At 43.8% G+C, this 27741-nt stretch overlaps 2 pseudogenes; both read left to right on the top strand.

The window, feature by feature from the left end:
* The first annotated feature begins 6042 nt into the window (after positions 1 to 6042).
* LOC103163809 lies at positions 6043 to 10414 on the top strand (annotated as a pseudogene).
* A 5077-nt stretch (positions 10415 to 15491) lies between these two features.
* On the top strand, positions 15492 to 18176 carry LOC100755059 (annotated as a pseudogene).
* The last annotated feature ends 9565 nt before the right edge of the window (positions 18177 to 27741 follow it).

The following is a 27741-nucleotide window of genomic DNA, read 5'->3' as shown; positions in this document are numbered from 1 at the left end:
AAAAAAAAAAAAAAAGAAAAAAAAAAAAAAAGAAAGAGGGATAATTAAAAAAAACAGTAAAACCAGAATCCCCCCAGCCAGCCAGGAACAATCTCTATTTGGGTTATATACAACAGCTTATGAAAATGCAAATCCAATACACAAAAGAATACTTTTGCCTTTAAAGATCAGATCAGCTCCACTAGAAGAATGGGTTTTGCATGCAGCCAACATTGACTATCATGTGCAAGATACTGGAGCTTGGGTAGGAGAAGCCATCTCCAAAGGTTTAAAATGGCAACAGGAGATTGAAAGTTCTAGAGGGGAGGATGCAAAGGCTTGGGAAGAAGAAGCAACGTACAGAGGTCTACATAGGTACCAAGAGGCCAGATGATATTACTACTATGAACCAGGACCTTGGGAAGGAAGAGTCTTCCCCAGGAGACCACGGAGGTGCCTGGAACCTAGATGTTTCAGCTGTGGTAGAATGGGACATATTAAGAGAAGTTGTAGACAAAGGAATTCTAACACAGCCTCATATGGAAGGTCACTTCCTTCTGGATTGTGTAGAAGATGTGGTAAGGGCAGACACTGGGACCAATGAATGTAGATCGACCAGGGACATGCAAGGAAACTCCGTAAAGGCTAGGAAACCCTGAGAGGGGCCTCAAGAAGTCCCCCACACTGAGAAAGTTCTGGTTGTTCCCAGTAGCAGTGGAAGACAATCTCTCACAGGACAAATAGATAATTCTTTGCCTCTTGTGAAAAATGATATTGCTGTAGATGGTAGTTTGAATAGTGATGAAGAATCAAATGTGACTGGACAAAATAAGAAACGCATATTTTGGCAAACTTCTATTAATGATAAAAGACCAGTTGAAAGTGAAAATTAATAGATATTACTGGCTTGGGAGACACTGGGGCAGATGTGACTATTATTACCCAAAAGTCTTGGCCTAAGAAATGACCTTTTAAGAGGCAAGTGTATGATTTTTAGGAATTGGAACTCTAGGTTTTGACAGAGTGTTAACTCAGTGGTCTGCATTGGACAGGAAGGACAGAAAGGGAGAGTGAAATCATCCGTGGCAGAAATAGCTATAAATCTCTGAGGTCGCTATCTCTTACAGCAATGGAAAACTCAAATTAACATACATGCAGTGTCAGATACGAATTATGTACAATCGCTGGATAGTAGAAAAGACCTGGTAAGACGCTATGGAAACGATCACCAACCATCTAGGCTGTACAGAAACTAAATACAAATGATAGACCTTCAGAGGAACCAAAGGCCCTGCCATTAAAATGTCTTATAGATGAACCTGTCTGGATAGGACAATGGCCTTTGACCTCTGAGAAGCTAGAGGCTCTAGAAGAATTAGTACAGGAACAGCTAGATGCTGGATATAGAGGAATCTCCCAGTCCTTGGAATTCTCCTGTATTTGTTATAAAAAAGAAGTCAGTTAACTGGAGATTGCTGACAGACCTGAGAGCCATAAATAAGGTAATTCAACCAATGGGGTCTCTGCAGCCTGGAATGCCATTGCCTTCCTTAATACCTAAAGGATGGCCAATCATAGTCATTGATATGAAAGCCTTTTTTCACAATACAGTTACAGGAAATGATAGAGAAAAATTTGCATTTACTATACCAACTCTTAATTCACAGCCAGTTAGGAGATATCAGTGGAGTGTTTTGTCACAAGGAATGTTAAATAGTCCTACTTTGTGTCAGCACTTTGTACAGCAATCTTTGGAAATAATTCATAAGAAATTTTCACATCTATTGTTTATCATTACATGGATGACATTCTTTTATCAGATTCTAACAAGGAAACTTTGGAACGTATGTTTGAAATGGTGAAGGAAGTTCTGCCTCATTGGGGGTTACAGATTGCCCCAGAAAAGATACAAAGAGGAGATTCTATTAGCTATTTAGGTTACAAGATAGAGTTACAGAGAATCAGACCTCAAAAGGTACAAATTAGGAGAGATCGTGATCAAACTCTTAATTCTCTTCAGAAATTAGGGGAAATTTCTCAATTACAGACGATTATTGGGGTAGAAGGACATGACTTAAAGCATTTAAAAATGGCCCTTAAATGTGATAAGGACCTAAACAGTCCTAGAATATTATCTGCTAAGGCAGAAAAAGAGTTACAATGGGTAGAAAACAGAATATTGGATGCAGATGTAGATCGCATAAACCTTGATTTAGACTGTATTCTGGTTATCTTGCCATCCAGAGAATACCCTTCTGGAATTTTGATGCAGAGGGAAGACACCATATTGGAGTGGATATTTCTGCCACATAAACAGAATAAATATTTAAAGACATATACAGAAAAGATTTCTGATTTGATTCTAAAGGGCAAATTAAGACTTCAACTGACTGGAAAAGATCCAGCAGAAATTATAGTACCTTTAACTAATGAAGAAATTTCCTCCTTATGGAAGGATAATGAATATTGGCAAATAGCTGTTACTGACGTTTTGGGAATGATTACTAAAACTATACCAAAACTGATAGAATTAAATTCACAAAAAAGTCTGGATTCTTCCATGTATTGTAAGACAAACTCCCATTTCCAGAGTTCTTACCTTCTACACTGATGCTAACAAATCAGGTATGGCTGATTATAAAGCTGGTGAGGTAAATAAAGTAGTTCAAAGTCACTATACATCTGTACAGAAGGCAGAATTATATGCAATTCTCATGGCACTTATGGATTTTACAGAACCTCTTGATATAGTTACTGATTCTCAATATGCAGAGAGAGTCGTGTTACACATTGAGACTGCAGAATTTTTTCCTGATAATACAGAATTAAACTCATTGTTTCTAAAATTACAGGAAACAATCAGAAACAGAAGTAATCCTCTATACATTACACATCAGATCTCATACTGGTCTGCCAGGCCCACTGGCACAAGGCAATGATGAGATTGATCATTTATTAATTGGAAGTGTGCTAGAAGCCATAAAATTTCATATCATGTAATTAGTAAAGGTTTGAAAAAGGACTTCTCCATCACTTGGCAACAAGCCAAGGAGATAGTGAGAAACTGCCATACTTGTTCTTTTTATAACCAAACTCCATTGCCAGCAGGCGGTAATCCAAAAGGCATTCGGAGGAATGAGGTTTGGCCAATGGATGTCTTTCACTTTGCAGTGTTTGGAAATTTGAAATATGTGCATCATACTATAGACACATTCTCAGGGTTCCAATGGGCTACTGCTCTCAACTCTGAAAAAGCTGATTCTGTTATTACACACCTGCTAGAGGTGATGGCAGTTATGGGTATACCTGCACATATAAAAACTGACAATGCTCCGGCATATGTCTCCACAAAAATGGAACAGTTTTTCAAATATTATAACATAAGGCATCTCACCGGTATACCACACAATCCTACAGGACAAGCAGTGATTGAGAGGTCCAATAGAACACTAAAGGAGATGCTCAACAAACGAGCTTGGAAGACTAAACCCCCTAAACATAGGTTGCATAATGCTCTATTAACACTAAACTTTCTTAATACCAATGAAAAAGGACAAACAGCTGCAGAAAGACACTGGACTACAGAAAAACATGCTGAAATGAATCAGCAGGTGTATTTCCAAGATTTACTAACCTTTATATGGAACCCAGGAATGTGTTACATTGGGGTAGGGGTTTGCATTGGTTTCCACAGAAGAAAACTTTGTATACCATCAAAGTTGATCGAGATTTGAGTTGTAAAGGAAAAACCTCTCGACGAGGACAACAAATAACTGGTATTCTATTATGGTATATGTCATAAACTAAATAGAAACCTCCCAAAGGAAAGGGAAGTGTTTTTGCTTTTATCTTCACCGGAAAACTCATCTTCAGAAGGCAAAGGACACTGCATGGGTAGATACTTAAGAGAAGGTAGCTATAACCATCAAACAAAAGGAACGTGCCATATGGTAACCTTTACAGCTGTCTCTCAGAGAACTCTATTTCTCCTTATTTCCTATTCCCTATTCAATTAAACCAATGCTGGATTTAGAGGTGGATTTGGCTTTCCTCCTCTAAAATCCAAGCATGTTGTTTAAACTTTAGAGTTTCTGTATTGTATCAAGAAGCCAATTGGTGTAACACAGAAAAAGAATTTGGGGACTATCTTTGTCTTATCTTGGCTCTTTATTTCAAGGTGTACACCCTCTCATAATCGTTATTCTCCGATAGTTGCCTTTCCCAGTATGTGTACATACACAAGCAAGTATTTCTCTACTAACTATTTATGTTTGAGTCCCACCCAGCCAATGAAGACCTGCCTGACAGCAATCCCTGGATACCCTGGAAAGATAATGGGCCACACCTCCTCGACTGCACTGGATCCAACTTGCTCCATTTCAACGGATACTCTGGCCAAAGTTTCAGATACTGACTTCAATCAAGGTGAGGATTTCAAGCGAGATCTTCTATCAAGAGAATGCTATCTAACATGGACTGGATACAATACATTCAAGACTTTCACTATACTAGCATTTCCTTCCTACAGCACCCCACAAGGCTATCATTATCCCATTTCAGCAGGAAGTAACTTGGAGGATGCTATGCTCCCTTCCCCCATTGCTGTCACTTAGGATAGTGTATATACCTAGTTAGGGATAGCTTCCTATTTATGGTTGGTATTGGAAGGAGGTGTTCAGGCTTGGACACCTCTTTCAGATGACTTTAGGGTTTAGTTAAAATAGACAGTTAGGTTGTGACATAAGCAGATTGTTGTATCTTATATTTTACCTTTATGATTGTTAATTTTGAATACTTTACACTGTTCAGTTTGAATCCTCTTTGAGAATAATAGGGGAATTGTAGGGGAATCTGTAGCCACGCCTGCTTAGGGGCTGGCTAAAGGCGTGCCTGAGAGTGACAGCTTCAGGTGGCTGGGTTTCACTTTTGGTTTCACCTTTTCGGCTTGCTGTACAGTACACCATACTATAGACACATTTTCAGGGTTTCAAATGTGCCACTGATCTTTGCTCTGAAAATGCAGATTCTGTTATCACACACCTAGTAGAGGTAATGGTCATTATGGGTGTACCTGTACAAATAGACAAACTAACAATACTCCAGTATGTGCTTCAGCAAATTGGAACAGTTTTTCAAATAAAACTGGTATACCACACAATCCCACAGGACAACAGTAGTGGAGAGATCTAACCACACTTTAAAAAGAAATGCTCCATAAACAGGAAGGGGGAACAAAGACCCCAAACACAGGTTACATAATGCTTTATTGACACTAAACTTTCTCATGAGAAAGAACATATGCAGAAAGACCCTGGATTACAGAAAAAAATACTTCTGAACTGAATCTGCCAGTGTACTCCAAAGATGTATTGACCTCAGTATGCAAACCAGGATATATGTTACATTGGGGAAGGGATTTTGCATTTGTTACCACAAGAGAAGAAAGGCTTTGGATACCAAAGTTGATCAAGATTCAGGTCAAACAGGAGAAACCTCTTGAAGAGGAAAAATGACAAATCATCCACCAAGTTATATCCCACAAATTGTATAGAAGCCTCACAAAGGAAATGGGAGTGTTTGTTCTTGCCTTCACAGTAAAACCTGTCTTAAAAAGCACGAGCACACTGAGCGTGTAGATAAATAAAAGCAGTAGCTACCAAAAGAGAACCAAACAAAGGAGAATCTCCCATGTGGTAAACTTTAAAACTATTTCTATACAAGAATCTATTTCTCTTTACTTCCAATACCTTTTAGTTCCAATTCACCTAAACCAATGCTTCTTCAGAGTCAGATTTGGCTCTCCTCCTCTAAACTCAAGCATTTTGTTAGAGTTTCTGTATTATATCAAGAGGCCAATTGATGTAAGACAGAACAAAAAAATGGGACTGTCACTTGTCTATAGTTGGTTCCTTCTCTAAAAGCCCAGTCTCCCTCATAGTCATTATCTTCCTTATTGTCACTTTCCCTGTATGCATTACATATAAAAGTTGAAATTTCTGTTTAAGTCCCTCACAGCAAACAAAAAATTTCCTAATAGTAATCTTTGGACTCTCCAGAAAGAAAATGGGGCCCCCACTTCATCATTTCCACTGGATTCAACTCAATGCTTTTGAACTGACAATCACCACTCTAAAACCAGTTTGGGACTACATCAATCTAGACAACTCCAGAGCAGCTAGCTTCAGGTAAGAACTTCAATCAAAATGAGAACTTCAATCAAGAACTTCAACCAAGAATCTGCCAAACACAGACTGAGTACAAATGTTGTAGCTAGTCCACTTAGACTTCCACTACTCTAAAATTTTCTTCCTACAGGATCCCATAACGTCATCCCATTTCAGCAGGAAGTAATTGAGAATACTACGTCCATTTTACCTATTGTTGACATTAAGGATAATGTACACCTGGTTAGGGTTAGTTTTCCATTGTTTAGGGTTGGGTTTGGAAGGAGGTATTCAGACTTGGATCTCTCTTTCACATGAGTTTAGAGTTTAGATGGGATAGATGTAATAATCTTTCTCATGCTAAACATATCTTATTGTGATTCACCTTAGTGATTATTAGCTATAGACAACTTATACTGTTAGAGCTACTCAAATGATGTAACTTAATGTATGATTTGTATATCACAATTTGCCTTACTGTGTAAAGTCTACTTTTATTGGTGCATACATTCCATCTTCTATGTATATATGCGTTTACATATGTTAAGACATTTTGTATAAGATTTAGTTTTGTTTCAAGTCTAAATATTTCTTGGACTAAAAGGAAATTGTAGGGAGTAATCCCACATACCTGTAAGTCCTGTGGTCACAGATACACAGCAGGTGTGATAGAGCTGGGAAGGAGGACCTTGGCCTCTCTTTTGGGGTTCTGGTAGGGTCTCAAAAGGCTGCCAAGACTAACCTGGGTTTTGGTGTAAGTAATCTTCCACAATCAAGTACCAATTACTATTATTATATATCCTGTTGTATTTCTGTAACACATGGGACTGGGAACCAGGATCTCACCATGGTAGCAAAACACTCCCATTATTCACAGATTCCTGTTCAAATGATACACACCCAGTTTGAGACTCAGTAAACTCTATATCCTGAACTCTGAGGGAAATAAGACTGAGCCTGCAGAACATGCCATATTTTCCAAGTGATGTGAACCCAAATCAGGACTGTTCATCATCACAGGTGCTTCCCTGTCCAAGAACAGAAGCCTCCACAAGCTCTGGCTCTGCAAGGATTTAAAAGGCAGAAGCCAGAATTCGTCATCTGGGCAGCAGGCAGCAAGACTAGCTGAAGTAGCTCAGCAGAGATACTTGGTGCCTAATCAAGCAAAGGCACTCCCTGTCCCCAAGCCAGGAGGAAATCAGATGCAGACCCCTCCTCAGAGGGACACTCAGAAGCATGCCACCCTAAGGTGGCTCCTCTTTCAGAAGCAAGAGCAGCAGCAAACATAGCAGTCCCAGGCCGACTCTTGTCATAATCAGATGTACAGGGTAATCAAGACTGAGCCTGGGTCCAAACCCTCTTCCTGTAAACACCCCATGCCAGCACCCCAAGAAAATCTGTCCAGAAGGATTAAGCAAGAGATTTCCCCACTGAGCTGTGATGATGGGCAGCCAAAGAGCATCTTTGAGACCTCAGAGCAGCATCTGAAGCAGTTTCAGCTCAGCTCATTCTTTAACCACAAGTCCCTGACTCTCTCAAAGGAAACTCTGCAGATCCTGCACATCCCAGATGCGGAAAAAACAGCAACCAAAAGGACAGCTGGCTCTGCTCAACAAGTTTTTGGACTCACCTTCCAAACTCCTAAAACTTGCTATAAAAGTTTATTGGATACTCCCATCAAGACTCAATAGGATATCACATCATCCAGATGGGTATAAAAAGGATCTTTTTCATTAACTTGTTCTACACATCTAGGAGCTGGTCCTAATGTGGCAGCTATGAGAACAATCATGGAAGAAAGGTTTGGACAGAAGGGTGAAGCTCTTAGGATTGAAAGTCATCTTTCCTGGTAAAGAAGGCAAAAGGTCTCAGGGATGCCTGAATGCCAAATGGGTTATTCGAAAAGGGAGCCTTGAGAAGTTCCTGTGTTTGGTTCAAGAGCAAGCTGGCCATAGCTGTGATGTTGCTGTGATTGTGATTCTCATAATATGGGAAGGAATCCCAAGACCTTGGCTGACCAACTCTACTCAGATCTTAGAGAGGCCCTGAGTAAATACGGTGCCCCCTCTATTTGATGCTGTGCCCTGAATGTAGAGAGAACCTGTGCTTGTCAGGGCTTGGATCCAGAAACCTGTGGTGCCTCCTTTTCTTTTGGTTGTTCTTGGAGCATGTACTATAATGGATGTAAGTATGCCAGAAGCTAGAACCCAAGGAAATTTAAGCTACTTGGAGATGATCCAAAAGAGGAAGAGAAACTAGAATCTCATTTGCAAAACCTGTCTACTTTCATTGCTCCAATAGACAAGATGTGTGCACCTGATGCCTACAACAATCAGATGGAATGTGAACACCGAGCTCCAGAGTGCCGTTTGGGTCTGAAGGAAGGCCGACCATTCTCAGGGGTCACTGCATGGATGGACTTTTGTGCTCACGCCCAGAGACCTGCACAACATGGCAAATGTCAGCACATTGGTGGGCACCCTCACTAGAGAGGACAATCGTGAAATTGGAGGAGAACCTAAGGATGAGCAGCTGCGCGTATTACCAATGTACAGAATCTCTCCTGTGGAGGAGTTTGGAGTGCTGAAGGTCAGGAGGAGAAGATACCAAACAGGTCCATTCAGGTCCGGAATTTTTTTCGGAGGAAAGTGAGGATGTTAGCAGAGCCGGTAAAGAGTTGTCGACAAAGAAAACTGGAGGCCAAGAGAGCTGCAGCTGAAAAGCTTTCTCCCCTGAGAACTGCTCAAATAAGAATGAAAAGGACAAGTCTTCCTCATGAACAAAGCAGATAGAAACTGTAAGCCAAAAGAAACATCTGCCAGAACAATTGTGGCCTTCAGGATCTGTCATACACAGTCGCCCCAGCCACTCCAGAGGAACCGTCACCAAGTGCAGCAGCCACACCAGGCACAGGCACAGCCACCTCAGACACAGCCACAGCGTATCTTGCCCAGTAACTCTCAATCTGAGTCCATTGGCTCTTACTCCACCAACCCATGCATGAGATGTTCCAACCCACTTAGTGTTTCTCCAAGTTCTTCACACACTTCAGAGATGTACAGAAATACCAATCATGCAAACCTTTCTCCACCTGCAGGTTCATATTTGAGTTCTGACCCCATGAGCCCCTAACCCTGGGTTTTTTTTTTTTAACCAGAATAACCAATATGCAGCATACCAGTGCAATGGGAATGTGTCAAGTGGACAACTGCTCTTAGGTTCTTACTTCCCCCAGTCTCAGCCCAGGGATCTGTATAGATATCCAAGCCAAAACTTCATCACCAAGATGAACCTAACACCCATCCACACACTTTACCACACTTAGAGGGACTGTCTCCAAACCTCTAAGTACTTAAGTTATGGAAACCAAAACATGCAGTGGGATGCCTTCAGCAACTGTACCATAAAACGGGATGTACATCACCTGGCAACGTTTCCTCCTTATCCCACCCCTGGGATGGATGGCCATTTCATGGGAGCTGCCTCCAGATTACCATACAGCATGAGCAAACCAAACACTACAGAAACAGCAAGCACCATCCACCTTCTCACACTATCCACAGCTTCCCGCCTGCAGCTTCAGGCATGACGGCCAGCTCCAGTCAGGCCTTCCACAACAAGGAGAACATGCTCTCCCTCACAGCTAATGGGCTATCCAGGGTGCTTCCAGGGCTTAATCATGACAGCACTGCTCCTGCCCAAATTCTGTTCCACAGTCTGACCTGAGGACAGTCAGGAGAAGCAGCCTGGGGCAGCAGGCCAGGGTGCAGCTTCTTCTGTGGAGGACAATGAGGAGGTTTGGTCAGACAGTGAGCAGAGCTTTCTGGATGCCAACATTGGAGGGGTGGCTGTGGCTCCAACTCACAGATTCATTCTCATTGAGTGTGCAAAGTGAGAGGTTCATGCCACAACCCGAATAAATAATCCTGACTGGGGTCATCCCGCCAGGATCTCACTTGTATTTTACCAGCATAAGAACTTGAATGAGCCAAAGCATGGTTTGAATCTCTGGGAAGCCAAAATGTCTGAAAAGGCCCAAGCGAAAGAGGAAGAGTGTGAAAAAGTTTGGATCAGACCATGTGTCTCCGAAAAGCCATGGCAAAGGGGTAAAACATGAGCCCACAGAGCTGGAGGAACTTTCTGAACCCAGTTACCTGCGCTTCATCCAGTCTCTTGCTGAGAATACAGGGTTCATGACCACAGACTCCACGGTGACTACATCTCCATACGCCTTCACTCAGGTCACAGGGCCTTACAACAGATATGCATGATGCTGTCCTTATGCCAGGCAACCTAGAATAACCAGTCAGTAGTATAGTTCTCATGGCATTGGCAGTTGGGAAATGTCACAGCATCCATGACAAATGCTGTCTCTCTCTCTCTCTCTCTCTCTCTCTCTCTCTCTCTCTCTCTGTGTGTGTGTGTGTGTGTGTGTGTGTGTGTGTGTGTGTGTGTGTGTGTGTGTGTTGGGGGAGGGTGTCAACTCACCAGCAAAATAGGAATTAATTTTACCATTGCACTTAATCTCTGCTGACTTCCCAAGTGGTCACTGATGGCATTCAGGAAAAAGACCAAAGCATCCTATGCAAAGGGAAGGTAGAAAGCAAGTGCTCCACAGTTTCTATTTTCAAAGCCACTGGTTCTCTTATTGGCTGAGGTCATATGTGTGTGATATGCTCCCTGGCCACTCCACACATGTGACCACCTCTAATACCAAGTTTGCATAGCCATGGGACACAGTACTGTAGTCATACAGTTGCAGGAATCATCTGGTGCTGATCCGATTACTGAATACTGGAATTATGGCTTTTTAACATGCAGTTTTTACTGTAACCTTAATATTAACTTACCAAAAGTAGTGACAGGAAGCTTTGGTGAATAATGGCAAAACACTGAAATTTTGGGGTAGGACATGAAATAGTGTTACAAAAATAGTGTCTTTAGTAGCCAAAAAGTTAATGCCTTTTTATCATGCGACCAGTGCATTGAGTGGCCTTGAAGAGCTAGGGGTACCTTTCACTTACATTTCTATCTTATTCTTATAGAGCTTAGTTTTTAAAACATGGGCATTTTAAAGGCCTCTGGACTCTGCTCATCCAGTGATGTCCTTGTAGGACTATAAACATAATGTGTACATATACACATTTTTGTATGTGCAAACACATGTATATTGAAATATTGTAAGAGGTGGTTTAGAAGCACTTTGCCTACCTAAGCTTTGGCAACTTTAACAATGCTAAGGTACTGAGATGTTTTAAGTTTACTTTCGTTTAAGATTAAAAGGTTTTATTAAAGGAAAGCTTTTAGAACATTTGCTGTTAGCCATGTATCTGCTGGTGAGCAGTATTTGTTGTTGACAAGGTCTGTGAAATCCAAATGGAAGCTGAATGGATGTGTTAGTCCACAAAATACATGCTTTCTAGTGCTCATCTTACATGCTATACTACAAACAGTATCACAAGTTCATTTGCTTCTGTGGGTACAGCTGAAGATTCTGCTAACTGCAGGCAATAACTAGTGGATTGCCACAGACCCAGCAAAGCTAGCTTGTCCACCTAGGCCCACACCGTCTCCTGCATCTGTATGGTCAGGACAGCAGGCTGCCTTTGGGTTACTCATGCATTTCAATGTCATTGCTTTGCTTAAGTCTCCTAACCAGGTCGCTGGAGTGGACTGACTCCTGCATAAGATGAGCAGTCAGGGTTAAGCAATCTGTCAGTGACAAAACAGAACAAAAACCCTAAACAAAATAAGCAGCCGGTTTGCTGTGGGGATTTTAAATCATAAATTTGTATAAAATATGACAGTTGTATAGTAAATTAAATTGTAAAACTTTTCAATGCAATGCTTTAGTATTTTAGTACTTTAAGAATTAAATATATACATATGTATATGTATGAGATTGAAGAAAAATTCACATGATGGCACTACTCAGATTGCTACAAATAGATGCTAATGAGCTAAGAATTGATTAAAAGTTTGAGTGATGTTCCTACTTGTCATATACCTCAACACTAGTTTGGCAATGGGATATTGGACTAAGTGAAAGCTTATAGCATTGTATACCACTATTTTTTAAAAAGTCTTTTCTTAAAGCATACCGTTTTCAACACGACTTCTTAGCAAGTAGAAGTTGCTACATAAGAATGCTCCTACAACAGGGATAGACAGGTGGCTTCAAAGCTAGGGGCACCTGACCTAAAACTGCTTGTACCAAATCACATACCTATACATCAGATCTTTAAAAAAGATCTCAAGAGCCGCATGTTAAGTAATGAGTTAGAAGGCATCCACAAAGATGAACACATCAAGTCTAATGTGCCCAGAGTGGAAACAAATTCCTTCCTACAGACATGGATCTGTCTCTCCTCTCCCTCTGTCCAGTTGTGTCCTCTTGTCACAGGATCTGTGATGTTGTTAAAGGATAGAAATGCTCAAAGCATGCAGAGGACGCCCATAGCCAAGTGGACACACAGATGACCCGATACTGGCACAGGGCAGCTCACACGAGAGACTTCTTAAAGTGCTGAGGGATTCTTTGATCTGTCTGCTGTGGCTGCTTCCAACTAGGGTGTCAGGACCAAAGGATTTTGGGTACACTCAGGTGGTATGCCCTGGGGAGAAGCTTTGGGTATGAAGAATGGTCTCTTCATGTCCAGTGTTTTAAACACTGGAGAATCATTCTACTAACAATACTAGCAGGATTCAGGTACCCATTTAACATGAACCAGCTAGTCCTGTGAGCTATGGAGAAGACTACCTTCTGGTTTTCTGAATTTGAGGTCAAATGACAATCATACCCATTGAAGGTCCACATGTCAAAGAAGCTGAATTCATTCCCTCATTCATTGTCCCCAGCAGATCCCACTACATGGCTCTGTACAGAGGCTCCTCCCCCAGCATAAACACTAGCTGTTTGAATGGTCAAGTTCATCTAAGCATTTACTGTAATATGTTGTGGTTATATTCAGTGCCCCCCTTAAAGAACATGTGTTTTGTTTTAGATGACTATTTTGCCAGCCTGGTCATCTGCACTGTGTGTAGAGTGTCCATGAAGAAAAGGACATCCTGTCCACTGGATCAGTCCTCAGTTGTGAGCCACAATGTCGGGAATGGACTTCAAACCAGGTCCTTTTCTGAGCAGCAAATGCTCTTAATCTCTGGCTGAGCTCTCTCCAGACCTCAATGCCACTACTTTTAATGCTTTTAGCTTTGTTGATTGACTCGGAGACTATTCACCTCTCTGACCAAAGTCAAGTCCCTTACTGTGGAGGAGTCAGGCTGAAGGGATGGATCTTCAGTATGTAAGTGGAAATCACTTAACAGTGGTGTAGAAGCATCTCCTGAGATGCCTTAATGAATTAAAAGATTGGATACTGCATTTTTAGCAGATAGCACTCCTGGCCAATGTTTATAAAACTCAGCTTTGTCATTCTTACTCCAGCATTTCCTCTATTGGAGTCAGTCAGCATTTAATATCACATTCACCACCCTGGAGTCACAGCCTGAGGACCATTCAGGAAAGGGAAGATATCCATGTATTAAAGTGTTCATTTCATCTTTGGTAGATGTACAGAGACAACAGCACTGACAGGCCTTACAGTAGATCGAGTGAGGGATTAGAAGGTGCTTTACACACTTCCCATCTGGAGCCTTTGTCTCAACCATGGAGTCCTAGACACTATACACCTCCACATCTCTGGGAGGACTTCCTACCGGCAATCTAATGGCCCCTCATGAGCACTTACAAGGACATTGGGAACCAGAATCTCAGAGTGGTAGCTAAATGGTCCCATTATTTCCAAGTAATTTTCTGCAGCATGAGCTGTGTCACATTACAAATCTGGTCACCTGCCATTCCATGCCATTCAGTCTTTGGTGTAACATAGCTAGTGATAAGAAATTTGATCCCAAGAAAGGTTGGGCAGTGTGTCCATTCTCATTTTTTTGGGGAGGGGGTTTCGAGACAGGGTTTCTCTGTATAGCTTTGGAGAATTCTAATTCTTTATAGAAGTAGTTCCAACTGAACAGAACTTCCTGCCTTAGGGCGAGAGCAAGACTCCCAACATGTGGGCAGAGCTCCATCTAGAATCTAAGCAGTTCAGTTTTGTATCTGTTAACTCTTGTCCCCTAATAATTAAGCAGCCACCTCAATTCATTAGCTTTGGAAATGAGGACCTGAAACTAAAACCACTGAATGAAGCAACAGAGTCCAGATGAAGCCATTGTTCAAATTGTTAATTTGTTTTTGTGACTCCTGGGTGTACAGTGGCGAACCCTGGCAAGGAGGGTTCTGTTAAGATACCTCTGAGCTTCCTCTTCAGCAGTTAGCACCTCAGCAGTCAAGTTCTCTGCCTGGGAAGGAGGAGGTGGCTATGGACATGCAAAACCATCCAAGAACAAGCACAGGTAGAGATCCTAAGAATCTTGGCAGCTTAGCTTCCCCCTCTGGGAGCTAAGAGTGCATTATTTTTTTAGGAAATCCCCAGTCAAGGAAGCCATCTAGGCATGTCTGTTCTAGGCTGCATCAGACCCCACTAATGTTCACTGAGGGCCAAGTAAGCCTCATCTCTTATAAAAGAGACAAGCCGTGGTAGTTTTCTAGTGTCTATGACAGCTCGAAGATATCCTGTCCTTCCACAAAAGCTCTGAGAAATCGTTTACTATTTCAATAGCAGCTATCCTGGAGATTTGACAATTACACGTTATGCACCCCAATCCTGCTCATCCCTGGGACACTATATGCTCCCGGCTCAACCCTGATCATCCCCAAGTAACCCCCTCACAAATCATTTTAACAAAAAATGCAATAACCTCATTCCACGTTTTAACACATATCATATCAGTCATCCTAGAGGCACCCAGTATACTCTTTAGTCCAATGAGCACCACGCACAAAAAGTTCATTGCAATGAGTTCAAGGCCTCTGGTAATGGTTTTTTCACTGGACCCTCACCCGAACTCTTGCATATCCCTGCTGTGATCCTTCCCCTGAGTCATGGACATCCTGTGGTATATTCCACAGGGACAGTCCCTTCATACAGTCCAGCAGGTCACAGATGCAGTTGATGTTAGGGTGGGTCAGTTTATCCACTGGGACTGGCCATCTCAGACCAGGGAGACTCTAATCCTTGGCCTGGATTGGCCCTCCTTAAGCAATGTTTATAATGTAGCCTGATTAAAATTAATCTTACTACTAGAACAACACTAGAACAGTTAGAGTGAAACCTCCTACTTGTCAAGACTACAAATAAGAAATGTTACTAAGTCCCACATGTTAAAAATCTTGATACATAGCAGCAGCTGGGCAAGCAGCTGAGGAGGCAGAGCACTCAGGCCGCTGGGTTCATGGCGTCGACCGGGATAGAAGTGCAATTACTGGACAAAGGGCATTCAAATCTGGGAGAAGTGGCCCCAGAAGTAAAACCTTCAGACAGCCTTCAGACATCTGTGGCAATTGCAGATTTGGAATGGAGAGAAAAGGAAGGAGATGACTGTGGGTTCCATTATGGAGATGGTAGAAATGAGGCTCAGGACAATGACTTCCCAACAGTGGAGAGAAGCAGGCTTCAGGAAATGCTGTCCTTGTTGGGACTGGAGACATACCAGGTTCCCAAGGACCTTTCCTGGCATTTCCTCAAGCCCTTAATGCTGAAGCCAGGACCACCACCATGGTGCTGGACATACTTCCAGATGCCTGGCATGCTGAGAAAGAGCCAGATGGAGGAGATGATCTACTGGGACCCGTTGAGGACATCGCCACTGATGACATCTACTCCTTTGAGCTGCCTGTGCCTGACACACCTGTGAACCCCCTTGACCTTCTCTGTGCCCTCCTGCTGTCTTCAGATACCTTTCTAAAGCAGGAGGTCCTGCTGAAGATGTCCCTCTGTCAGTTTGCACTTCAGTTTGTGTTGCCTGACTCAGAAAACCACTACCACACCTTTCTGCTCTGGGCACTGCAGGGTATCATGCAGACGTGCAGTTTCCAGCCCCCACGGGGCCTCAGGAGCTTTCGAGAAGACAGTGGGGTCCTGTCCAGAGTGCCCACCTTTGCTCCCTTCATGTGCATGGATGTCAGCAGCAACTCCCAAAGTCCCAGCTGCTCAATGCCATCCTCAGCTCAGCTCGCCGGCTGTGGGACTGCTTCTGGCATCGGGATCTCAATTAAGGCACCAATCCTCGAGAGATTTCAGATGATCAGAAATGTCCTGGTTTTTCCCTAGTGGTAAGGAGGACCTGGATGTTTTCCCAGGACCTGTGGCCTTTTTGAACTTGAGAGGCGACATTGGGTCTCACTGGCTGCAGTTCAAGCTCTTGACAGAAGTCTCGTCTGCTGTGTTTATTTTGACTGACATCAGTAAGAAGGAATACAAACTGCTGTAGTCCGTGAAGGAGTCAACCACAAAGTACTACTTCATCCCGAGTCCCTACCGGGGGAAATGGAACCCAAACCTGCACTTCCTGAACAGGCTGATCCCTGTGTTGAATGTAGATCACTCTCATGTCCTTGTGAAGGTCAGCAACACCGACAGCAAGAGCTTTGTGAGGTAGACCTGAGCGATTATATGCAGTGTGGCACGCTCTCCTTGCAGGAGGGTGTCTGTGGAGGACATGGCACATGCGGCAAGGAAGTTAGGGCTCAAAATTGACAAGGACTAGGGGTGTCAGAAGGCCAAGGACCGGATGGAGAAGATCATCAGAAAGATCAAGGTTGTGGATGCCTACAAGAGAGACGAGCTGAGGCTGCAGGGAGACCCTGCAAGGAAGACAGGCCAAAGTGAAAGAGTTCTGCCAGCTCCAGTGGGTTTCAGGCCCCCCCAGAGAAGAACCGGGCTGAGCTGAAGTGGCAGGTCCTGGAGGCTCCGGGTGCAGCAGAATGGCCAGGAGCTCACTTCAGGGGTGCAGGAGTTGATTCTGGGGATAAGCAGCCCCTCCCTGGGTGAGAGGCAGTACTTCCTGAGGTGGATGGAGTGGAGACTAGCTCAACTAGGCCCTCCATGGCCAAGACAACCTCCAGAGACCCTTACCCTGAGACCAATACTTGGTGTGGCCTCAGACTTGGATGAGCCACTCTGGCCTGAGCCCCTGGGAGTCGAGCACTTCTCCTGCGGGAGATGGCAGTTCTATGAGGCCAAGAGCTGCCTAGTGGAGGCAGGGAGGCTGCCTGCTGCCCAGAGGCACTTTGTCCGCTTTCCAGGCCTGGCTATGGAACTGCTGCTGGGTGAGCTGCCTCTGGAGCTGGTCGTTGGGGCTACCCTAGCATCCCTGTTCGCTGGGTCACTGAGCTTCTTAAGGAGCTGCATGTCTGCCTAGGCAGGAGATCCCAACTAGTGGTTCTCTCAGCTCTGGGGGTGCACCCGGCACAGGGAAATCCACACTCCTTAACACCATGTTTGGCCTGCGGTTTGCCACAGGAAGGAGCTGTAGTCCCCGGGGGTCCTTCATGTAGCTCCTCCCTGAGCTGAGGGCTTCAGTCAGGACCTAGGCTGTGACCAAATCCTGGTGATAGACTCTGGGGGTTTGATCAGTGGGGCCTTAGCCTCCGCTGGAGACAGGTTTGAACAGGAGGCTTTTTGGCCACCCTGCTAATGGGGTTAAGCAATGTCACTGTGGTCAGTTTAGCTGAAACGAATGACATTCCAGCTATTCTTCATGCTTTCCTAAGGTTAGAAAAAAACAGGGCACATGCCCAACTATCAGTTTGTATACCAGAACCTTCATGACCTCTGTCCCCAGTCCCAAAATGAGAGACAGGAGACAGCCCCTGGATCTGCCCAGCAACCTGAGCAGGGCTGCTACTAACATGGAGAAGCAGGGTGGTAGCTTCTGGACACTGGCAGGCCTGGCAGAGAGGCAATAGATATGGTACATCCCAGCCCTGTGGCATGGAGCGCCACCCATGTCCTCTGTGAACCTGGACTACAGTGAGGCCATTTTTGAATGAAGAGATGACTGCTAGAAGACAGAAATGGCTTGTTCAACCAAAACAAAAACATTCAGCAGCTCACTGAGCTGGTGCTGAGGCTGTGAGTGTTTTGAGGGTGGTGCCTCCTGCTGTGGCCTGTTGTAACAGCAGCCAGCAAGGCTGTGTCTGGCACCTGAGGGTTGGCTGGTGCTTGCTGCACCTGAGAAGGAAGTCTAGTGACAGACAGGACTTCAGGGCCTTGTTACAGTGGTAAGAAGCAGTCTCAGACCTGCTCAGAGATATTGAGAACAGAGGCCCTAGATGGGGTGATACGAGCAGTCAGTTCTCTGTTCCTCACCCATGTCAAGGCTCCTGGAAGTTGGTCCTTTGGTTAGCTGCTCCTTCATTGGTCCCGGGAACTAGGGAATAGCTCCCTTAGTCACCACAGGTGCTGGCTGACAGGATGTTGTGGTTGTTCCAAGGAAGCAAGAGAGGGTTTGCCTCAGCTAGCCTGGCTGGATTCCCTACCAGGCTATGCAGGCTCCTGCGGGCATTTCAAAGTTCACTGACATAAAGCCTGTGGCTTTTTTAAGGACCAGCAGTGGAGAGGCAGGGCACAGGTATAGTTCCCTGCAGATGCCATAGCTCAGTGTTTCCCCAGATCTTGGCCTGGGTTTCTCAGATGGGAGTGTCTTGCTCACTTTCTAATTTGCAAGGTGGAGGCATATTTGTTTTCAGAGCAGACTGCCCCAAGGGTGAAATCCCGGAGTCCCTTGTCCCACATTGCAGGGATTACATGAAGTTATCACTCACCAGCTTTGGTTATCTTTTGAGATGGTGTCTAATTTAATGCAGCCCACACTAGCCAGGAATGTTGAAGTCAGCTGCCTACTTTTGTGCTGTGGGGCACTCCTATATACAGTGTGTATGTATTACTCACTGGTTGATAATGAAGCCAGTTTGGACAATACAAAGACACTACAAGGCTATTAGTAAAGCCAAACGAAAAATCCAGAGAAGGTAAGCATTCCCCTTGAAGCAAGATGCTCGAGGACAGGTAAAATAAGGAGCACAATATACATTATAGACATGAGTCAAGTTGTAAGAGCTAGATAGTAATAAGCCTGAGGTATAGCCTGATCATTTTGTATTATAAGCTTTTGTGTAATTTAGGCCAGGCAGTTAGGACCAAAAAGTTGTCTCCATTTATAGTTTTGTCCCCAGAGTGTTATGGTCAGAGTTAGAAAATCTTCAGGAAGTTATTCTAATAAGGTTGGTTTCTACAATATGCTAAATGAGTTTTGAGACAGTTTATGTTAGTCCAGTGTAGCTGGTATATTGTGGCTAAATACCTTCTGCCAAATGTGTGTTGAGGAGGATAGTTGTGTCAATTCATACCTGAAATCTCTTGTCAAAGTATTTGAAATGTCAAACAGGAAGATTTTAAAGTTTAAGTACAGTGATATTAATGCAGATATTTTGATTCTTATCTGGTCATGGTAGAGGAGCACAGCCTTAAAGGCAGCAATCAGGCTGCATTCAAATCTGAGTGTTTAAGGCTACCATTGTCCAAGCAAGTTTCAGTGGGACAGAAAGGTACATAGACTCCATCTTAGGAATTAAAATCAAAGATCACAACAGGTAACCAGGAATTTGGGCCCTGCCACAATCATAGTACACAAGTAGGATCATCTGTGTGCTTCAAAGCCACTGGTGTAGAATCAAAATGAAACACCAAGGCCAGAGATACAGAAGAGCACAAACCCATCAAAAGCAGGGACTCTGGTGACAAGATCCTAGGCTGTCTCTCCACCTCATTCATGATGACTGTCCATGTCACAGGACAGGAGACTGGGAATCCACACCACTACAGGACCCTGATAGAACCCATCCAGACAAGCTATAAGCATCCACATTGGGATGAGTCAGAATACAACCCCGATAGAGTGGAATGGAGCCAGAGTCAATACTACCCCAGGATTTGCACACATGTCCCTGATGCTCCTCCACTGATGGGGCACTAACAGGGCATGGTCCAGCTAGGCCACTGCAAAATGAGCATGAATTCCAGCAGAGGTCACGGAAGTCAGGAACGCAGGGATGAAAACATGGACAAGTGAGAGCAAGTAGACTTCAGCACCTATGCAGCTCAAGGGAATTCTTGGGCTTTGTCACATATGACTAGGTTTAACCACAGTATAGGGTCCACATCTTTTTCACTGACCCGAGTCCCTGAAGAGCCATTTAAGATGACCAAGTTAGTGGCAATGAGAAGTATGGACAAGGAAGGCAAACTCTCATTAGGAGATGGTCATTTCCCTACATACCTGCCACACAAGTGTTAAGAGGGTTGTCTTGAAGCATATTGGCTTCTTGGCAAGTACATAAGATGACCCAAGTATATGAGGTGCTTCTATAGCAAGAAGCTGCAACAGGAAGGATCCTAGGACAGTCTCTGGAATAAGCCGTCTTAGATAGTACTTAGATGACTTTATAACTTAAATAGGTGGACTGGTCCACATTGACAACAAGCATGATAGGAAGGTTAGTCTGTTGAGTCCCGCTCCCAGAGGAGAGAGTTAGGGACTTGTCAGTGTTTGCTGTGATCATGCCTATATACGAAGGCTCCTACAACAGGAATAGACAGGTGGCTTCAAAGCTAGGAGCACCTGACCTCAAACTGTGTGTACCTAAACACATACCTATACATCAGACCTTAAAGAAAAAGGTCTCAAAAGCAGCATGTAAGAGGTGAGTTTGAAGGCATCCAGAGATGAACACATCAAGTCTCGTGTGACCCGAGTGAAAACAAATTTCCTACACACATGGTCCTGGCTCTCCTCTCCCTCTGTCCACTTGTGTCACTTGATTGTATTTACTCTCTTGTAACAGGGTCTAGGATGTTAATGCATAGAAATGCTAAAAGCATGCAGAGGACACTCATAGCCATGTGGACACACAGATGCCCGGATACTGGCACTGGGCAGCTCTCATGAGACTTCTTGAAGTGCTGAGGGATTCTTTGATCTGTCTAGTCTATTGTGGCTGTTTCCAACTAGGGTCTCAGGACCAAATGATTTCGTGGGACACTCAGCAGGTATGCACAGTGAGCTGATCTGCTTTGGGGGTGAAGAACAGCCGATTCTTTCTAGTATCCAATGCACTGGAGAACAAGAACAATCCTACTAACTCCACTGACAACCTTCAGGGGTCCTTTTAACATAGACCAATGAGTCCTGTGAATCATGGAGACACTCCCTGTTTTATGAATCTGAAAAGTTAAAATGGCTCTCAGATGCTGAGGGAATTCAGGATCTTGGTCACATTAGAATCCTCATTTCTTCAGATCGTGCAGCTCTCTTCATGGCCCTTAACAGTCTATACACCTCCACTTCACTTGGAAGACTTCCTACAGACAATCTAATGACCCCTCAGGAACACATACAGGTAGACTAGGAACCAGGATTTGAGCATGGTAACTAAACACTCCCATTATTCCCAAGTAATATTTCTACAACATGAGCCCTGACCCATTAGGAACCTGGTTTCCCGCCCTTCCTAATCCCTGGTGGAGCCTATAGCTAGTGGTGTCCCATCTGGAAGAAGCCGATTCCACCATGCACTGTATCCTGCAGATGCTGTATCCTGAAACCAAAAGCACTGAATTTGCACAATAGCTTCATCTGGACTGTGTCCCTTCATTGCTATTTACTATTGTGACTCCTGGGTGTACAGTGGCGAACCCTGGCAAGGAAGATTCTGTTAAGATACCTCTGAGCTTCCTCTTCAGCAGTTAGCTACTCAGCAGTCAAGTTCTCTGCCTGGGAAGGAGGAGGTGGCTGTGGACATGCAGACCATCCAAGAACAAGCACAGGTAGAGATCCTAAGAATCTTGTCAGCTTAGCTTCTCACTCTGGGAGCTAAGAGTGCATTTTTTTTCTAGGAAATCCTCAGTCAAGGAAGCCATCTAGGCATGTCTGTTCTAGGCTGCATCAGACCCCACTAATGTTCACTGAGGTCCAAGTGAGCCTCATCTCTTATAAAAGAGAAAAGCCATGGTAGTTTTCTAGTGTCTATGACAGCTCGAAGATATCCTGTCCTTCCACAAAAGCTCTGAGAAATCGTTTACTATTTCAATAGCAGCTATCCTGGAGATTTGACAATTACACGTTATGCACCCCAATCCTGCTCATCCCTGGGACACTATATGCTCCCGGCTCAACCCTGATCATCCCCAAGTAACCCCCTCACAAATCATTTTAACAAAAAATGCAATAACCTCATTCCCCAATTTAACACACTTCATATCATCCATCCTAGAGGCACCCAGTATACTCTTTAGTCCAATGAGCACCACGCACAAAAAGTTCATTGCAATGAGTTCAAGGCCTCTGGTAATGGTTTTCTCACTGGACCCTCACCCGAACTCTTGCATATCCCTGCTGTAATCCTTCCCCTGAGTCATGGACATCCTGTGGTATATTCCACAGGGACAGTCGCTTCATACAGTCCATCAGGTCACAGATACAGTTGATGTTAGGGTGGGCAAGTCCCAGTGGATAAACTGACCATCTCAGACCAGGGAGACTCAATTCCTAGGCCTGGATTGGCCCACCTTAAGCAATGTTTATAATGTAAGAGTAATTTCAATCAGGTTACTACTAGAGAAAAACTAGATCAGCTAAAATGAAACCCCGTCCCTGTCAAGACTATAAGCAAGAAATATTACTAAGTCCCACAGGCTAGACTAAAGATCTTGAGACAGGTGTAGGAAGGCAGCAGATGAGCTCCAGCCTGTCAGGCTTTTGAATACATGATGCAGGTAGGAAGTTAGTGGGACAGTTCTATCCTTAGGCAGCATGCCCTTCATAAATGCCCATCTCCTGTGACTGAGCCCTCAACACCCAAGAGGTTCAGGGTTATCAATTAAGTGCATGTCACCAGGTTCCAATGAGCTGATGAATCCACACAGGCTGGCCTCTCATTTCACAGGTCATCTGGGGTTTACCAGTTGTCACAGCATCCAGTATGCTGACCCAGTACCTTTCCAAATGGTTTAAGCCTCTGAATGCAGCCCCACTCTAGGGGACCACGACCTGGTTTGAGGACCTGCCCTCATGTTTTGTGTTGACCCAAAACTACATGTTCTGGGTTGGGACCCTTGCTGAGCCTGACAGTTCATCTTATCACACCATGCAGCTCTTGATTCCTATTGCATCTGGATTTCCTGTGGTTGATGTTCAATCTTCACTCAGGACCCAGGTCCTTGAATTTCCCAGGGAGGTGTGGTGCTTTCAGAAAAGCTGAGAGCAGAGCAATCGTCAATCCACAGCAGTGTGCAGAGGTTCCAGTTCAACCATCAGTTACGCAAAGGCTGGAGCAGGGACAGCAGCATTCCTTGGAGTTGGCTCAGTTGAGTCGTGTGCAAAGAGTTCAGTCGGTGTTTTTCAGGCTACAACTAGTGGAAAAGGGGTAGTGCATCCCCCAGTGATTTGTAATGCTCCTGCCAGCTCTTTGCCTAGAGGCTCTTTCGAGAGACCAGTTGCGGCTAACAGTGTTCCTCGTAAATGATTACCCTGAAGTAGCTGTTAAAGAAGTAATCATTCAGGAAGAAAACACTCATTAGAAGGGAAGAATGACAGTGGTTCTGAGATATGTTTGGATTTAATGCCCTTCAGCGACTAATTCTCAAATAGCTGTTAAAAAGATAAATTCCCCAAAAGAGCAGGTTCACCCAGAACAGAAGGAAGATGGACCTACTGTTTCTGGACTAAGTTTGAATTGTGGCACTCGTAACTCAAAGACTGGACATTCTGAAGATCCCACTCCTGACACCAGATATAGTGGGAAATTACCAATACGGAGTCAGGTAGAAATAGAAGGGTATTTAATAGGGAAAAGCCTTACTTACAGAGCGACCTACCAGCCGGCGTGGCAGCAGTCTGTACAGCAAGCCAAAAGGGAAAACAAAAGCAAACCAGCCACCTGAACCTCTTCCTCTATGTCGTCACCCTGGCAGTCGTGATCAGGCACACCTGTAGCCAGCCCCTAAGTAGGCGTGGCTACAGCTTCCACTACATATGACCTCTGAGGAGCTAGAGGCTTTAGAAAAGTTAGTGCAGGTACAGCAGAGCCATCAATAAAGTAATTCAACCTATGGGCCGTCTGTAGCCTGAAATGCCTTTGCCTTTCCTTGATACCTAAGGGATGGCCGATCATAGTCATTGATCTGAAAGATGGTTTTTTCACAATAGCAAGAAAAGGATAGGGAAAATTTGTGTTAACCGGCTGTGAATCAAGAGTTGGTACAGTAAAGAGATTCCAGTGGAAGGTTTTGTCACAAGGAATGCTAAATAGTCCTACTATGTGCCAGCACTTCATACAGAAACTTTGGAAATCACTGGTAACAAATTTCCACAATCCCTTCTTTACCATTACATGGATAACATTCAGATTCTAATAAGGAAAATTGGAACTATGTTTGTAATGGTGAAGTTCTGCCTAATTGGGGGTTACAGATTGCCCCAGAAAAGACACAGAGAGGAGATTCTGTTATTAGGTTACAAGATAGACTTACAAAGAACAGACTGAAAAACTACAAATTAGAGTTATCAAAGCCTTAATTCTCTTCAGAAATTAGGGACAATTTCTCAACCAGATAAAAATGGATGTGGAAGGACATGACTTAAACAGTTTATGAATATTACCCACTGAAGCAGAAAAAGTATTGCAATGGGTGAAAAGCAGAATACCGGATGCACATATAGATCTGTAGACCCAAATCTAGATTGTATTCTTGTCATATTACCATCCAGAGTAAACTCATCACCAGAAGTCAAAGGACACTGAATGGGTAGATACTTGAGAAGGTAGCTATAACCATCAAACAAAAGAATGTGCCATATGGTTAACTTTACAGCTCTCTCTCAGAATTCTATTTCTCTATTTCCTATTTAGAGGTGGATTTGGCTTTCCTCTAAATCCAAGCACGTTTTAAAAATAAACTTCAGAGTTTCTGTATTGTACCAAGAAGCCAACTGATGTAATACAGAATAGGAGAAAGATTAGGGACTGTCATCTTTTTCTTGGCTTTCTCTCTCAAGATGTAAACCGTCTCATAATTGTTATTTTCCCACAGTTGCCTTTCCCAGTATGCATATATATACAAGCAAACATTTCTCTGTTAACATTTATGTTTGAGTCCCACACAGCCAATGAAGACCTGCCCGACAGCAATCCCTGGATGCTCCAGAAGGAAAATGGGCCATTCCTCCTCGAGTCCACACTGGATCCAACTTACTTCGTTTCAACTGACACTCTGGGCAGAACTTCATGTACTGACTTCAATCAACACAAGAACTTCAATCAAGAGTAGGACTTCAACCTGGACCTTCAATCAAGCATCTCCCACCAGACATGTATGGATATAACCCATTCAGGACTTTCATCACACTCACATTCCTTCCCACAGGACCCCACGAGGTTGTCATCGTCACAGTTCTTCAGGAAAATACTGTTTTCCCCTAACTGTTGACAACTAGTTAGGGCTAGGTTCCTAGTGTTTCATGCTGGGTTTAGAAGGAGGTTCAAGCTTGGATATGTTTCAGATGACTAAACTGGATCTATTTCCAACTATACCTTAAATATTACATTGGTAGATTATTATAACTTGTTATTCACCCTTATGATTGTTAATTTATACTGCTATATAAATTTAATCCTCTTTTAGACTAAAAGGGGAATTCTAGGGGAAAGTGCTGACCACACCCACTTGGAGATTAGCACAAGTAACTCAAACCATGCACACTTGGGCGTAGTCATTGATGTGGCAAAACTAAATATGAGGGCCACATGCATGCAGCTCCGTTCCCCGACATGCTTGATTGTGTAAGACTAATGTGAATCCTTTCCTAATAAACATCTGCTCATCAAACTTGCTCTGACTCCTTTCCATCCACATTTGTTGGTTTCAATATACCCAGCCATCATCTCTTCATGAATAAGTTGTTTATATTTAAAAGTAGAAAGGCTGGGCATGATGCCACACACCTTTAACCCCAGCTCTTTGGAGACAGGACCAGGCAGATACCTGAATTGGAGGCCAACCCAGTCTACAGAGCAAGGTACAGGACAAACTAGAGCTACACAGAAATCCTGTCTCATTAAAAAAAAAAAAAAACTCACTGATCTCTCTGGAGTCTGACTGAAGCACGGCCTGGACCCCATAGTATTTATGCTGGGCATGTTTCCCCCTGCATCCAACATACACAAGTGAACATCTCTTGTGATGTTCTGACGGCATTCTGACAACAGTTTGCTCTGAGTCAGGGCAGAGCTACCCACTAGCTGACCAATAGAGGTGTTGGAGAACTGACAGAGACAGGAAGTAATAAGGCAGGGCCAACAAGATCTCAGCCCTTTTGGATGTAGGAATGGAAGAGATAGGAGGTCACTGGTGGCTTCTCTGCCACTTCTGACCATACACAGGTCCTTACTCCACTTATCTCACTCCAGATTTTTCATTGGTAAATAGATACACATCTAGCATCCAACTCAAGCACAAAAGACAATGTAGCTACTTGCCCTTGGCTTTGCTGCCCCAGAGCAGCTTCTGAGTAAGTCTTGGATTTTCCTGTTGTTGCAGCCTCTCTACAATAGCCTCCAGGTGCTGCCCAACTCCACAGGCCTCAAACTCCTGAGGTGCTTGGGTTCAAAACAGCCACCCACAACCTTAGAAACAGCCAGAGTAGACAGATCAAAGAATGTCAAACTAGGATGTTAGGACCAAATGATTTTTAGGGACACCTAGCAGGTAGGCATGGTGAGATATTATGATATCTTTGATATTATGTGTTTTCTCTGCATGCTTATCTGTGTGCTATTCATGTAGTATCCACCAAGGCTAGGACATCATTTCCCCTGGAACAGTATTAACAGTTTTGATCCATAACAGGGGAATGAAACAGACACCATGGGGTTTCTAGACCATCAAATGCTCTAAACCAATGAATGAGCTCTATCTGCTGACCTCATGACGACTCTTAATGCCTTTAGCTTTTAATGATGTACTTGGAGACTATCCCAACTCTCCTCTCTGACCAAAGTCAGGTCCCTGAGTGTGGAGGAGTCAAGGCTGGTGGGATCTTGAATATGCAAAATGTTACAAAACCTGGTAAAGAGATTTCCTATTGTCTCATGAGAGGTCTTAATTCTATGAATGGACACTGAATTTGAAGTGGACATCTTTGACGAGTGTTTATCTAACCCCGGCTTTGTCATTCTTAGTCTGTCTCACTGTGGGATGAGTCACTCTGTCAGCACATTCACCTTAATTTGGAGATCTCAGCCTGAGAATCAGACAGAAAAGGGAAGATTGCTATGCATTAAAAATGTTCATTTGACTTTGGAAGATGAAGAGAGAGAAAAGACAGCAGGGCAGCCTGACTAACAGCACTGACAGCCTCTGCCTCAGTAGATTGAAGGAATAGCAGGGTTCTTCACACTTCCCTTCTGGAGCCTATGTCTCAACCAGTCTCCCAGGAAGTCTATGCACCTCCTCTTCTCTTGGAGACTTCCTACAGGCAAGCTTAATGACCCCTACAGGAACCCAAACATGGAGGTCAGTTACCATACCAAGATCCTGGTTCCTAAGCACTATTATTCCCAAGTAGCAGTCCTTTAACGTGTGCT

The sequence above is a fragment of the Cricetulus griseus genome (genome assembly GCF_003668045.3).
Source record: "Cricetulus griseus strain 17A/GY chromosome 1 unlocalized genomic scaffold, alternate assembly CriGri-PICRH-1.0 chr1_0, whole genome shotgun sequence".
NCBI classification, from domain to species: Eukaryota; Metazoa; Chordata; class Mammalia; order Rodentia; family Cricetidae; genus Cricetulus; species Cricetulus griseus.
This window is presented reverse-complemented; position numbering and strand designations above follow the sequence as displayed.